Here is a 14,268-nt window from a genome sequence, read left to right as displayed (position 1 = left end):
TGATTTATTGTTTCGCTTTTGTGTCCCTTTAAGTCACCACGACGCAAGATGTTTACGCTGCTATTAAGTAGCACTCGAATGTTCATCGCGTGCATTTTCTTCCATTTCCTCTCCTGCGTGGCTGCGAGGCGTGTATTCGTAAATGAAAAAAGACCTCATGACGTCTGTGTACGCCTTACGGGATATTAGGAAAGTTTCTTGTGGAAACGCACACACAAACACGTACACACGTCGTACGCTTAATATATATATATATATATGGATCAGTAGTATTGCTATTAGCATTCGTTGCGTACTTCAGGCGCTTTGAGCCTGTTGAGCCTGCCCGCTGTCCAGCTAAATTCTTACGTCGACGCAGTAATCCAAGTTCGCTACTAACCAGGTACGCCCTCGTGGTTATTCCATCGTCGTCATTAGAGCTTCGTCATACTGCTGTCGTCCTGCCGTCGTCGTCACACCATAGTCGCTACACTGTCGTCTTCATAAGATTGTCGGCAAGCTCTGGTTGTCACATTGCCTTCGTCATTCATCGACTTCATCCCTTCCTTGTCTTTGCATCGTTTTCATGCTGCCGTCATTGAATCGTCATTATGTGCCCGTTGTCGTGCCATCGCCATCACTGCGTCGTCTTCCTCAGTTGCCACGCCATTATCGTCATCCCATTGTCCTGTCGTCTTTGTCGACACGCAGTTTTATAGTGACCATTTCAGAACCCTCATCCCATTGCCGCTATGCCGTCATGGTCATACCGTCTTCGTCTTTCCATCGATGTCATTCGGCCTTCGACATTACTTTGCCGTTTGCGTCGTGTACATGGCGTCGTGGTGATGGCCGACCCTTGCGAGCGAGTGTCGTAGCAAAGTGGGCTGATCCAGGAGACAGCGCACGTGTCACATATTGCATAAGCAACAGAAATCTGCAAATGACCATTACCAATTCTAAATGAAGGTGTCCTAAGGAACACGGGGTGCCGCTTCATTGCTTGAATGCTAAGCGGATGGATGACGACAGTCATCTTGAGACACGTTCTGCTGGAATATTGACGTGCTGCTTTGAATTCGGTCAGCTTCGCTGGTCGCTTCATGAAATCACATGTAACAACAGGACGTTAACTATTATCGCTTATATCTTTCCAATCGTAATAGGGAAGTGAAAGTACCTGCTAGTTCGATGTTGATCATCCAGGCTGGGACAGTGCTAAAGACACGGACGCAAATAAAGGCCCACGTTTCTTATGTGTCGTTTTACATGTGCCTTTAATTGTTTGCGTATCTCTAGAGTTCTTTAGAGGCCTTGAGATGCCTTATATTGGTATTGTTGCATAGAGGAAAGAAGCTATTACTCGATCGTGCAAGCATGATGCAATCGGAGATATATTTAGCCTTGCGTTTGGCGTTCAGATAGGCATATATCGCCAGTACGTTTGTCTACGCGACCGATAGTTCGGCTTTGATAGAGTTCACTCAGCTGTAGCGGTTATAATCCATCAAACTAAAACCTGTGCTCATCGGGAGTTATAAGTCTTACAAGTATGCAAGTTGTCGCAAAGCGTTGTCGGTTGAGAGGCTATGCCGCCCCTGAGTTCGACGCGTGACGTTCAGAAATGGCGTGAAGGGGCTCGTGCAGCCAGGCAGAAGGATGGCAATTAGCACCTACCCTCTTTGACCAGAGCGGGCCCTCTGCGAATAGGGACAAAATGCGATTGCAATATTTGACCGTAGGGCCCCAACTAAGTGTATAAGCTAATAATGACAGCTTTGTACGGGTGAATAAATGTCACTTTGGTATAGTGTTACGTCATCGAACCCTAGTGCCCATACACCCAAAGCATCACGCACAAGAGATGGCTGCGTCCCCGATACATAATACCCAATTTTTTTTCGAGTCACCGCTCTCCCATGTGGCCTATTGATGATATGCAGACATCCCAGGGCATTGTCATGTCCTGTTGGGCTAGCGTCTCCTCAGACCTACTATTATGAATAAGATACTACGCGCACAAACAGCGCATTCAGAGGTACACGCGAGGTGGGTGCCTCATTGTCCGGGGCTTTTACACGCTGTTTTATTACTCTTAAAATTTTGCTGTATTACTGTCCTCATATGTGTGGCCCGTTAATTATTGTTTTCGACGTCCCACTTTCCTTTACAATTGGCGTCGTTGTGTATATTGTTTATTTCTACAGAACTACTGTCTCTCTGCTTTTCCTCTTATGCGTCGCTTGGCAGTTTGTCCGCTGCCAACAGAAGGCTCTTCTGATTCAGTGCCGTCACGTGTGGCGTTTTTCGTCGCACTGCCGCGGAATCGCAGTTGCTTGTGCTAGTTTCACGCAGCAACACTTGTCATTTGTTTTCATTTTAAGGTTGAATACGGTTTGAGAAAATCCGGTGCTTCTCCGTGGCAACTTGGTCAAGATCTTGCTATACGTACTATTACAAAAATAGAAAGTGCGTTAGCTTTTACAGTAGCTGGCTTGTCGTACAATCCTCGACTCAAAGCTTTAAGTGCGCTTATACGTGCCCTCCTTGGCCGGTGCTCTCCTTGGCATTCCTGTAAGCACACTTAAGATTATGGATGTTAGTCTCTGCAAAATTAATGATTCAGGGGAGGCTCAACTTAGCACTTGGACATGCAGTGGCGTGAGGGACGCCATGGTAAGGGACACGAGACTGATTCTAACCACCTAAGGCCTCTAACATGCACTGACCTCTCGGCACAAGAGCATAATTCAATTACTGCCCCATCGTAGTACCACCGCAACAGCTAGGCATTGCACCCACAAGCTGATTCCAGATATCAGAACGTCATAACCCACAGACACAACACGCCAAAATCTCCTCCGATATGTGCACCACAGATATTGGCTACTATTACTTCCATAGCGGGTTCGCCTAAATCTTTCATTCACTCTTCCGTTAAAATATGAGGCGCCTTCTTTGAACCATTGGATTGTCATGTAGACGTTGCACATGAGGCAGCGCTAAGCACTTTCAACAGGCTCACTCAATTTGGCGGCATGAATGTCCGCTCGTATGTCCCTCTAGACAGTCGTTCCACTGTTGATGTCGTCTAAAATGCGGACGTCCCCATCTCCAGCACTAACTTGCAGATTCTACTGAAGTCAGCTGTTGCTGGCAGCGCAATACCTCATGTGTACGGACTCGGCACCTCCAGCTGTGTGACGATAATTTTCAAGGGCAAGTCTCTCCCCTCACACGTCAAGATAGGGCACTTTATACACCCCGTGCGATGATTTATTCCAAGGACAAGTGTACGTTGGCAAACTGGACTCTGTCTAAACGACCGGTTATGGGAGAACAAATACACGTGCCAGCTTCTGACAGCACCTCGCAACTAGGCTGCGCACAAAAAACAGTGCAAACCCTCTCCGCTACTAGAAAGCACCACAGTCATTGGCACATGAAAAACAAAAACGGAGCGAGAAATATGAAAGGCACTTGCGATAGCAAAAGAAAAAGATGTACGTAAGTACTCCGTCCTTCATGCTTATCGAAGCTGAGGTCGAGTTTGCCAGGACGAACGGGTGCAAGTGAATGATTTATTTCCGGCTAAAAGTATCATCACATGTCGTCACCTTGTCATAAATTTTGATATCTGACTCCCCCCCCCCCCGCGCCACATCTCCTTGTATGTAAGAGTGTTCTTTAATAGTATTAAACAGTTGGTAGTTTGTGCGACGTACGTTCGCGTCTTGTCCCTTATGTTCGTCAGTGCAACTCTAAGCGCAATATAATCAAGCTACCATATACAGAGAAGTGAGGCGGCGCTCCCTCAGCTTATCATGCATAGCACACGTGTCAAACACGATATTATAAAGTCAGATTTGAAAGAACGCTCACGCCTATAAAAAAAGTGCGCCACATCCAAAGACTTCTCCGCCTCTGATCCCTAGGCGTGGCAGAGTCGAGTCTGACTCTGACAACAAGGTCGCGTTGGAGAACGTCAACACTGATTCTTGGCTCACGCTACCAAATCTACAGCCACAGCCGAAGCCGCAACCGATGCCATAGCTGAAGCCACAGCCGATACGAGAGTCGATGACACACTCGATGCCAGAGCCGATTCCACAGCCGGAACCGCACCCACATCGAAGAATACAGCGCACCGCAGTAGAGTCCACAACACCGAATCCAGAAGATTTGCCATCACGTGGTTGGCAGACAAGAAAAGCTGCCAGTGGATGTGATGCATCGGGGCTTCATGAATGCCCTTCGTATACTCTTGAGCAAGCTGAATAATCCGTCAGTCTGAAGTTCAGTCCAAGTGCTAGATGCTCAACACAGTGCTTGCAAGCTGCTCAACACAGTGCTTGCAAGCGGCGGCGGCGCCGTCGCCGCCGCCGCCGCTGCCTCTGCTACTGCCGCTGCTGCTGTGGTCTTTCACGCCGCTAACGCTGGTCGCGGCGAGACGTGGTTCAGAGCGTGAATATACGTGGCGGGAGTGTGACAGAAATTAAAAACGACCCGAGAAGCTCGTTGGGAGAGTTACACCGTGTCTCAGGTGCGGCAATGCCCTCTGGCACTCCCTGTATATCGCCACAACACCCTGTTGACTCCTATAATTATCCGTGTCTCCCCACAAAAGCATTCCAGAAACTGCAGCGCTTACCTCCGACGTCTAACCGTCCAAAAGGGACGAGAATAGACTGGCAGCGAGGAGGCAGGGGAGAGCAGGTAGGGAAAAGATACAACTGACTCAGCCACGAAACGAGTGAATAACAGTCACTCTAGGGACGGCGCGATAGGGAAGAGGCGACATGAGAAGGCGATATCTGTCGGGGGCAAACTGGATCAATTTAAATTTAAGGTACGGTACGGCACGTTTCTGCTATCTCTGAAAGAATAAACACCATGAAAAACTGTCAAGTGGATAACTGAGACAGGACATGCAGTGACATGTACCATCAACTCACCACTCTCGCATTGCATAAACGCTGAAGAGAATAAACGTTCGCCGTCAGCATCACCTCTAATTATAGCGTCAATCAAAGCAAACAGCACAGAACGCTTCGCTAACGGCGATTCACACATTGCCTGGGATCCGCATATTTTTGCACTTTCCCTTACCGCTTCCCATTAGGGTAGCAATCTGGGCACTGGTCTGTTTGATGTCCCCGCCCTTTCCTCTGCTTCCTTTCTCTCTCTGTTGATAAGCAACTGGAACTAAAAACGCAGTACGCTGACGCCGTCGTGACATGTGCCTGAACAAGGACTATAAGAATCGCTGGTGAAAAAATGAATACGTCAGTGTATGAACGCGAAGAGGCTGTTTAGGCTATCATGATGACATTTTATTCTTCTCGAGCGAAGGACTAGTGTGCCGCAGGAATTCGTACACCGGCTGCTCTGGTGCGTATCATGCTGCTTCTATGTTTTCCGTAGCGCTTTCTGCTTCAAGTGAAGCAACTAGAACACTGAACAGATAACAATCAATATGTTTATTTTATGGGGCAATCAACCGATACCCGATGGACAGGCAACTGAAAATAATGAAGCAAATTTTAGTAGCATGCAAGAAGTTTATAGTATTGTAGACGACAGCTGCGGTGGTTGGGTGGCTAAAACATTTTATTGGAGAGCAAGAGGTCGCGGTTTCGGTGCCTTGCCGCTGACGCTGCATGCCCTAGGGGTAAGATCCAAATATGGACAGGTAGTTAGACGTCGGTGCATGCTAACAAGCTCCCAGCGGTTTAATTGAATAAGACCACGCGACGGCGTCCAGCGTAATCCTTGTGCTATTTGGAGAGGTTAAACCTAATAATTCGACGTGGAGGCAGTTCGTCAGACATACTATATTTTAGTAATTTACATCTATCTAGAACAACATAATCTGCGGATGCCGAGCACGTGAGTGTTTACCAAAAGTCAAAGTGTCTCCCCAGGCTCGGTGTGTCAATTAGATGGAGTGGTCTTTTCAATAGCGATGAAAACTTGAGCTTTCATCCTGCGAGTAAGACAGGTTAGTAATTAGCGCAGGAACATTAAACATCGCTGTGTCCTTTCTCTAGATCCGTGGGAGGAAGGGAAGGCGATGAAGCTCGCCACAACACTGGTTCTTTCCTGTAAAGATCACTTCCTTGGTTTCAACTTGCCAGCGAAGGTCGCCTTGAATGTACGTATCTGATTATACATCTTTTCTTAACATTAAAATTATCACGATTGGTAATAGCATTACATAACATGGGGACCATTTTGAAATAGCGCGCAACGTGACGACACAGCAGAAAGGAATACGAACACAGGCACAAACTCAGAACTGATTTTTATTCAAGCTCAACCCACAGGTATAATAACCACAAGCCACGCAGACGCACCGCTGCCAGGAAAAATGTAATCCCTCAGACAGCAAGCAATAAAACCAGGCGCGAAAGGAACCTTATTTCTGCATTGTACAGTGCAACCAAAATTTTGTTTATGCTATCCTGACCTGGTTTTCTGATACAAATGCTTCTAACGTTTCACGAGTGGTTCTTTGCTTGCTCTTGCCTAGGATTTTCACGCTGCGGAAACATGGTTCACAAGGGGGACAGCTACTGCAATGTTCACAAGTTGTGTATTCTCCATTTTAGCTAGATTTCTTGCGTGCTCCCCGAGTCGCTCATTGATGCATCGCCCCGTCTGGCAGATGTAGACCTTTCCGCAGGATGAGATGTCGTACACTACGTTTCTGGGGCACCCGACCAGGCGCTATTCATGGTTCTTTTTACAGCCCACATTTTTGACTGCACAGGTGATGCAACGGCTCAGTTGAGCAAGCTTCTAGGGGGCTGAAGAAATCATTCGCACGCTAAACTGAGAAGCCACTCTTTTCAAGTAACGTGTCACCTTCTGCCTGTAGGGAACCGCATCCGGGATCTGAGTGCCCACCAGGTTCTCTGTGGCATTCTTGCAAACACGACGCTTCATGTTCTAGAGGAGCGTTTCCGCTACTGGCACGATGACAGACCCAGGGAAGCCAGCGGAAAAGGCCTTCCCAGTTGTAGATCATAACTAGCTTGCACATCGTGAATACACGACTTGCGGAGCGCGGATTCCAAACAGTGTTACAATGCCTCGCTTAATTATATTAGAGTGAGCCGATTTTTGAAGGAGGAGCTCTTTTTATTCAAGCAGGGAGTACGCCCAGCACACGCGGCTTTTGCTGAACTTTTCTAGCGTAAATCTGAAAACTGCAGCCTTCCTTCTTCTGGACGCTCATATGTCAAGGTCAGGCCTTTGCTGGGAGTTTTAAAAATTATCGATAACACACTTTTGCGCATGCTCATACGACATGGAGCACGTTTTGTTAAAATAATTAAGAGGTAGTCCCAAGAACGCAAAACTTTAAGGACAGTGTCATTGTTAGTAGGAATAAAACGATCCTGTAAAGAGCGATCAATGGAAGATAAAAATATGTGGCACAACACAGGCAGGAATCAATGCAAATGCCTCTTTCTTGCGGACACATCTGGTCGTCAAATTTGATGAAAGTATTCTGCAGGTAAAATAATAAAGAACTAAAAGATTCTCTACTGACATGTCGGCCGCATTTTCAAAAGTAACGTGACCGTTTTCATCTATGCAATCTCTAACTGCAACAAACAGTTCACGATAAGGCAGAGCATAAACAAGCTCTTCCACACCAACAGAGAAAGCAAAACCAATATTCTTATTGTGTTAAAGGAAACGCACCACATCACCTGAACTTTTGTGAGGAATGGACCACTTAACTCAAGGTTATTCGAGACTTCATCAAAGACTTACGAACATAATGCTGCCACGTGCTCTTTTCGTTCACGATGGTACGAAGCGGGGCATCGGGTTTATGCGTGTTAACACTAAATAGAACCTCCAGTTCTGCACTTTCATAGTTTATGATGTCTCTTGGAAGCCTTAGTAAATCTAACCGCTCGCAAAATTTTGCTACTTTACTCTCAATTCTTGTCGGATCTTTTTTTTTAAACGAAAGAAGTTCTTGTTGACAGCCAAAACAGCTGTTTCATTGTACACGGTTCTTGTCAAGGCGGCAAAACCGCCTACCATATCTGCCTGCAGAACACAAAGGTCATTTTTCCTAAAGACTTTCACAACGTTTTTCAAAACGGTCTTTAGCAAACCTAGTACCAGCCTGTCTTATGTTCTTGGCGAGACTGTCAATGCCTTCCAAGAGACAGAGCTCACGATCTTCCTGCGGGCCCTTCGCCACAATCCGTCGGTTCAAGGCCATGAGTACATGGGGAGGAACAGAAGGCTTCAGTCCAAACATGGGGCCTTTCTTTAGAAGATTTCAGATATTGGGAGGAATGGAAGCTCCGCTCATTAGAATTAAGTTTCTCTTACGAGCTTTCGAATTCTTCTCCTTCGCCACAGTTCAAAGGATCCGCCTTAGCTATCACCACCAGAGTTTCGTCAAACGCCTGGCTTCACGTTTCAGAGAGTACTGACCTTCCTCTAGCCATCCTGGGTACCGAGTAATAGTGGTAACACTATGCCAGTCGAAGTATAATCGTACTTGTCGCCAAAGTTCCGATCGCGAAACCTTCACCAGTCTTTTCACATCACCCCACGAAGGAGCAAGATGACCAAGCAACGCATTTATTTCCAGCGGTGTGATGCCCTTGCTGACGTAGAATCCCAGATACCTTGAAAGGCAGGTCGCTGACACGATGTTCGTCAGGAGCTTGTTGGCGTCCTCAAGATCCTATATGCCCACATAGAAAGAAGAGCCCGATGCAGAATATTCTTTAAAAGAGTTGAGTGTTCGGCTAGTTGGTATTTTGACATGAGAACCATCTTGAAGTAGCGCACAACGGGGCGGCACAACAGAAAGGAAGAGGGACATAGGCGGAAACACAGCAGCACTAATAAGCAGCATTCATCAGCAGTCGGATTCTCCGGAGTAGATTTGGCTATTCAAGGGAGATTGGCATATTTCGAACAGATTGCGCTGAGGCATTCACTCTACGTTGTTATGCCCTCTGAGTAGGGCGGCACCCCACTCAAACATGCGTTGTTGCTTTTCTATCTCATCTATTCACTCAAGAATGTTACTTATTACTCGGCTTGCGTACTCCGCTGCTTTTTTTTTTTTAAGATTTAGTATAGCGCAGACACAGCATCGGCGCACCGCATCAGCACCGAGTAACAAACGTAGCGGTCAAGCGCAGTCGCTCGCAAGAAATCGGCGCCACCTTTGGTGAGAACCCTCCGCTAGGACAGCGGCCGCTGAACTGCAAGGCTCCTAAGGCAACGTTTGTTGACAAATTTGGCAACGACGCTCGTACTAGGGTCACAGAAAACGTGAACCGTTTCAAATGGCCCCCAGGCCAACGTGTCGGGGTTCCACTGAAATCCCCATAATAGCATCTATGTTTTCAGGTTCTACGAAGCGGGAGAGCAAATGGTCAGCACAAAAGCATGTGAAACGAGGCCTCATTAGCACTCAGCGCTGTTGTGTCACTTTGTTCTTTTCATTTACGATAGAAAAAAATTTTCACTTGCGCCCGAAAGGCGAAACATCGATTGCGATACAAAATTAGTCAACAGCTATACGAACCATGGTGCGACGGGTGGACACGCATATATAAACACATCTCACTCGATGACCACGGAAACTCGGTGTCAATACGCTTGTGTGAGAAAGCGCGGCAGCAGCAACCATCGTATTAACCTTCGTGCTGCCTCTCACTTCAGCGTGAACTAAGCGTTGAAAACACAGCGCACACGAAGGTATCAGCTCTCGGTGCGCTCTGTCCGCATTGCAGATCGCTTTCAAGACGGGGCCCACGTGGCCGTGCTCTGCCCTCACCCCGGTCCATTGAGCATGACGAAAGATGGCGCGTTTCCTGCCCGCTTCCGTCCCTTGCGCGCGCGAGATTCATCCGCCATTGCCAGCTCACCCTCGCACGCTTTCACTCGCACAAGCAGCATACGGTACGCGGCGACGATGTCATCGCCTTTGAAGTTAATGCGAAACAGCATAGCGACAACGAAGGCAGAAATGCACCTGGAGTGTCCATATAATTGCTATCGCAATAATATCTGGACCCTGGTAGTGCCTTCACGCGGTCCACGGTGCATTCGTGACCTGCGCGCGGAGGGTGCTCAGAGACGCGGATACCGTTTAGCTGCACACATGGCGAAGCGAATCGACGAACCGTCAACGCTGCGCTCAATAGATTCGGGGCAAGGGGGGGGGGGGGGGGGGGGAAAGGCCAGCATTGTGTTTTCCCCGGGTCAATCAAATCAAATCAATCAAAGGGGACTTCTATTTCTCCTTGGGAAATATGGGGTTGATGGGAAAAAAGCTGCAAACGGCACCTCTACAAAGCTCTGGCGCCCTAGAAAGTCCAGCAGCAAGTGAGCCGCGCTATACTCCTGTATATTATGTGTGTAGGAAGCAAACAAAAATACTTATTTAAAAACCTACACGTTGAGACAAATAACCTTTACATACTTAATGAAGAGCAGAATGGATTTTTCCTTGTAATACAACGTCGAAATACCTGAAATAGAGGATAAATACAACATACAACTATAAAGATCTGAAATAAAGAAAACATCTCGTAATATTTAAGGTTGAAAGATCAAAATGATAAAATTAAAACATAAGAGGCAACGAAACAGTTCGCCCTTTGTTCTCACATCGAAAATAAGTAACCTCAGATTCTAAATATAATAAAGATCAAGGAAAAAGCGAATTTGTGGCTTATATTAAAATGTTGCCACCGCCAAAACTAAATGGCGTTCGAGAAAAATAAGAGAACCAGTAACAAAAGCAATGCGCAACAAATACAAATGACAGCGCTCTGCTACTGCTGCAATAAATTACACGCAGTGTCCCTGAAATTATGCAAGCATCAGCCGGCAAACCACTTATGGGCATGTGAGCTAAGTCGTATGTTGAAATGATCAGAACAAAGAAAACGTGCCCGTGGATGCAGTCTCAAAGATTATGCCACACTTGGCATATTTGTATAAGAGCGCAGCAAGTTGGAGTGCTAGTGATTGATTTCCATAATTTCTGCGGCATAATCGCTGGAACCAATGATCCCGAGTTTCTGTGTTGTATAAGTAGTGTCTCTTTGCTAAACGAAAGGAACTGATGAAGTCAATGTTGTTAGTTATGATGGCGAAACGGTTCTACAGGAAAGCGGGAATGCGTAAATAAATTGCACTTTTAGTATAATAAATGCTGTAAAATAAGTAGATGTACGAGTAGCATATGAAACGTTATGAAACTGCGCGCTTTTGACATTGACTGAGTTTTTTAGAGTTATCTATTGACTTATTGCCCCTACGAGGTGGCAATAATTAAGTGTTGGTAAAAATTATTCAGTAAAAATCTAACGCTTACCTTTTCCTTGTAATCAGTCCAACGACACAATTTACTTTGTTGCAGTTATTTTCTACTTCCTTGTTCCAAGATAGAGTTTCTGAGAATGCAACTTCTAACGCCTTAATCTCGTTAACAATGTTAATTAATTACATTATTATCAAGATATCAGGTGTCTGTCAATTCGACAACTGTGTACTTAATGCCAAAAAATATCGCCTGCGTTTTTTTTTTTCTTATTACTAATTTTCAAGCAGGTTCTTTTTCAACAAACTAATACCTATGCAAGAGCATCCTTTGCTAAATACAGCAACCAAGCGGGCTTTATACCTTTGAAACAAAAAAACTGTTATATCATCGGCATAGCCAAAGCACTTAGAATTTGTAAAAGCGAAAAAAAAGTGTCATTTATATGGGACAGCGAACAAGAGCGGCCCGAATATGCTACCTTGAGGGACTCCAGTGATGATGTGCATAGACTGTGAATTGAAAAAACAACTCGAGACAAACTCACCTCGGTACTGTAGACATAAATGCAGAGGGTCGTTCTCCTTTCCACTCATACCATATTTTTCAAGTTTATAAAATAATAGATTATTTTACACACAGTCAAAAGCTTTCGAGAGGTCAATTTTAACTTAATTATGAGGTTTTACGTGCCAAAACCACTTTCTCATTATGAGGCACGCCGTAGTGGGGGACTCCGGAAATTTCGACCACCTGGGGTTCTTTAACGTGCACCTAAATCTAAGTACACGGGTGTTTTCGCATTTCGCCCCCATCGAAATGCGGCCGCCGTGGCCGGGATTCGATCCCGCGACCTCGTGCTCAGCAACCCAGCACCATAGCCACTGAGCAACCACGGCCGGTCGAGAGGTCAATTTACACACCTAAAACGAGGTTTATTTTCAAAGGCATCAATGATAAATTTTTTCTGATCAGAAAGGGCTTTTCTGTAAATCTGCCTTTCAAAAAACTGTAGTGGGCTATGCAAATTAAAGAGCGTTTATTAAAAGAACCAGAAGGTCGCACGTGCACAACTTTTTAGAATCCTTCGGATGACACTCGTAGTATAGATATCGACCTGAAATTTCCTAGATTATTCTTATCGCCCCCCCCCCTTGCGAATCGCCATTACCCGCGCCATTTGCAACTTCTGTGGAAAACAGCTAGTTACAAGCATTATGTGCTACATTTGTGTCAAGATAGGTGCAATGATGTCTATGATAATTTTATAGGGCAAATTTGCATGTCATTTGCGTCAAGGGTTCTGGAATTTTTTAAGAGGTTGAATATCTCAACTGCTTTATTCTCTGTTATTTGAAGAAACACTATACTAGAAGTAAATGTACTGGTTCCCCGAGTAGGATGTGGATTTACTTCGTTGGCATTCGACTGGAATAGTGCAATAAAATGGCGATTGAGTGCATCTGACAAGTCTGATCCACCCTTAATTTAAACCATCTATGCTCAGACATGAAATTACACATTTAGCAATAGGATTAATTAAGGTGTTTAATCGTTTCCACAGGAGTCCAGTATTGTTGGCCACGACAGAGAAATAAGTAGTAAAGCGCTCTTCCTCTGCAGTCTTAATAACTTTCAAGCGATTTCAAGTGATTTCCTCCGTGCTAGGGTTTTTGTTCTTGATAAAATCCCGGCATAGGCTGTTTAGTTTTATTTGGCTCCGAAAATGACTAGTTAGCCATGGCTTTTTACGAGTTGGTTTATTTTCCTGCGAAGATGACTAGTTAGCCATGGCCACATCATACAACATACGGGAAATGATTTCGGCTACAGTGTTGATAGTTCAGTCATTAAATTCTCATAATAGAATTTGTGTAAGATTTTGCAAGAACATGGCGCCAATCATGAACTTTGATAACATTACGAAAAGTCTCTAAGGGAGCACTGTTTACATCTTAGAGACACCGCGATGACTGAAAAGTTTGCTTCCTTGGCCCCTCATTATCGATGAAAGTAAAGATGGGAAGGTAGTCACTCATGCCGCTTGCAATCGAACCACTACAGATAACTTTTCTCTGTAGTGTTCGTGATGGAAAAGATCGATAATGGCCCTTGGTGGATTTGTAATACAAGTACAATTTACGATAGCGTTTATAAAATCATTCCATTGAAGGAAGGATGAGAAGACATTCTGTGCCCTTGAAGTCTTTAGCATGTCAGTGTTGAAATCGCCAGTAAGCAAGAGGATGTGTTGGTTGCCCGGAATGAAGTAAAAAAAAAAATTGTTCAAGAAGACACAAAAAGCATCATTAACGGCATCAGGCGGGCGGTAGACACGGAAAACAATATTGGACCGACTACGCGCACTCAAAACCGCATTCAAGTCAGCATTCAAAATGTGTCAACAATTCCCCCATTTAGTCATCTTAGACAACAACGGTACACCGCCTCCCTTTCGTTTGGAGCGGTCTTGTAGAAAGCTTTTATAGCATATTTGAGTAAACGGAATGGAATTTCTGGTGAGCCAACTTTGGGATACCATAATAACATCAAACAATACGCCCATGCTGGTTATAAGCACATCAAACTCATCATGCTTGGATTACAGCAACCACGCATTTAAATGAAAAAAACGACAGTCAGCAGTTACCGGCCAGGTGAATTTAGAAGACGGTTTTGCGGACATGACGGTACTGATGGATAAGGAAAAAAGAAAAGAAAAAGACAGGCACTCAAGTGCAGTAATGTACCTATGACGCGTCATCTCACCTCGTCAACTTTACCAAGTCTTTTATGGATCTCAGACGCAGAGCGGGCGAGCTTTCTTCCCGGCGTGCGAAAATTGTTCCGTCCGATATCGACGTACCGCCAGCCTCCCTCCCCCTCCTAGCTACAGCAGCCCGAAAAGAGCTCCTTATTCTGACGCCTCAGGTACTCGTTTACAACCACAGGCTTTGTAGAGTTAC

At 45.4% G+C, this 14,268-nt stretch overlaps 1 protein-coding gene across 1 annotated transcript in view; it reads left to right on the top strand.

Annotated features, from left to right (window-relative positions):
• The window catches only part of LOC140216540 (uncharacterized), a 42,568-nt gene that overhangs the window by 826 nt on the left and 27,474 nt on the right, over positions 1-14,268 (top strand). The window contains exon 2 of the transcript XR_011893192.1: positions 6,030-6,133. The gene's annotated coding sequence lies outside the window, so the exon portion shown is untranslated. The remainder of the gene's footprint in view (positions 1-6,029; positions 6,134-14,268) is intronic.

The sequence above is a fragment of the Dermacentor andersoni genome, chromosome 3 (assembly GCF_023375885.2).
Source record: "Dermacentor andersoni chromosome 3, qqDerAnde1_hic_scaffold, whole genome shotgun sequence".
In the NCBI taxonomy this organism is placed as follows: domain Eukaryota; kingdom Metazoa; phylum Arthropoda; class Arachnida; order Ixodida; family Ixodidae; genus Dermacentor; species Dermacentor andersoni.
This window is presented reverse-complemented; position numbering and strand designations above follow the sequence as displayed.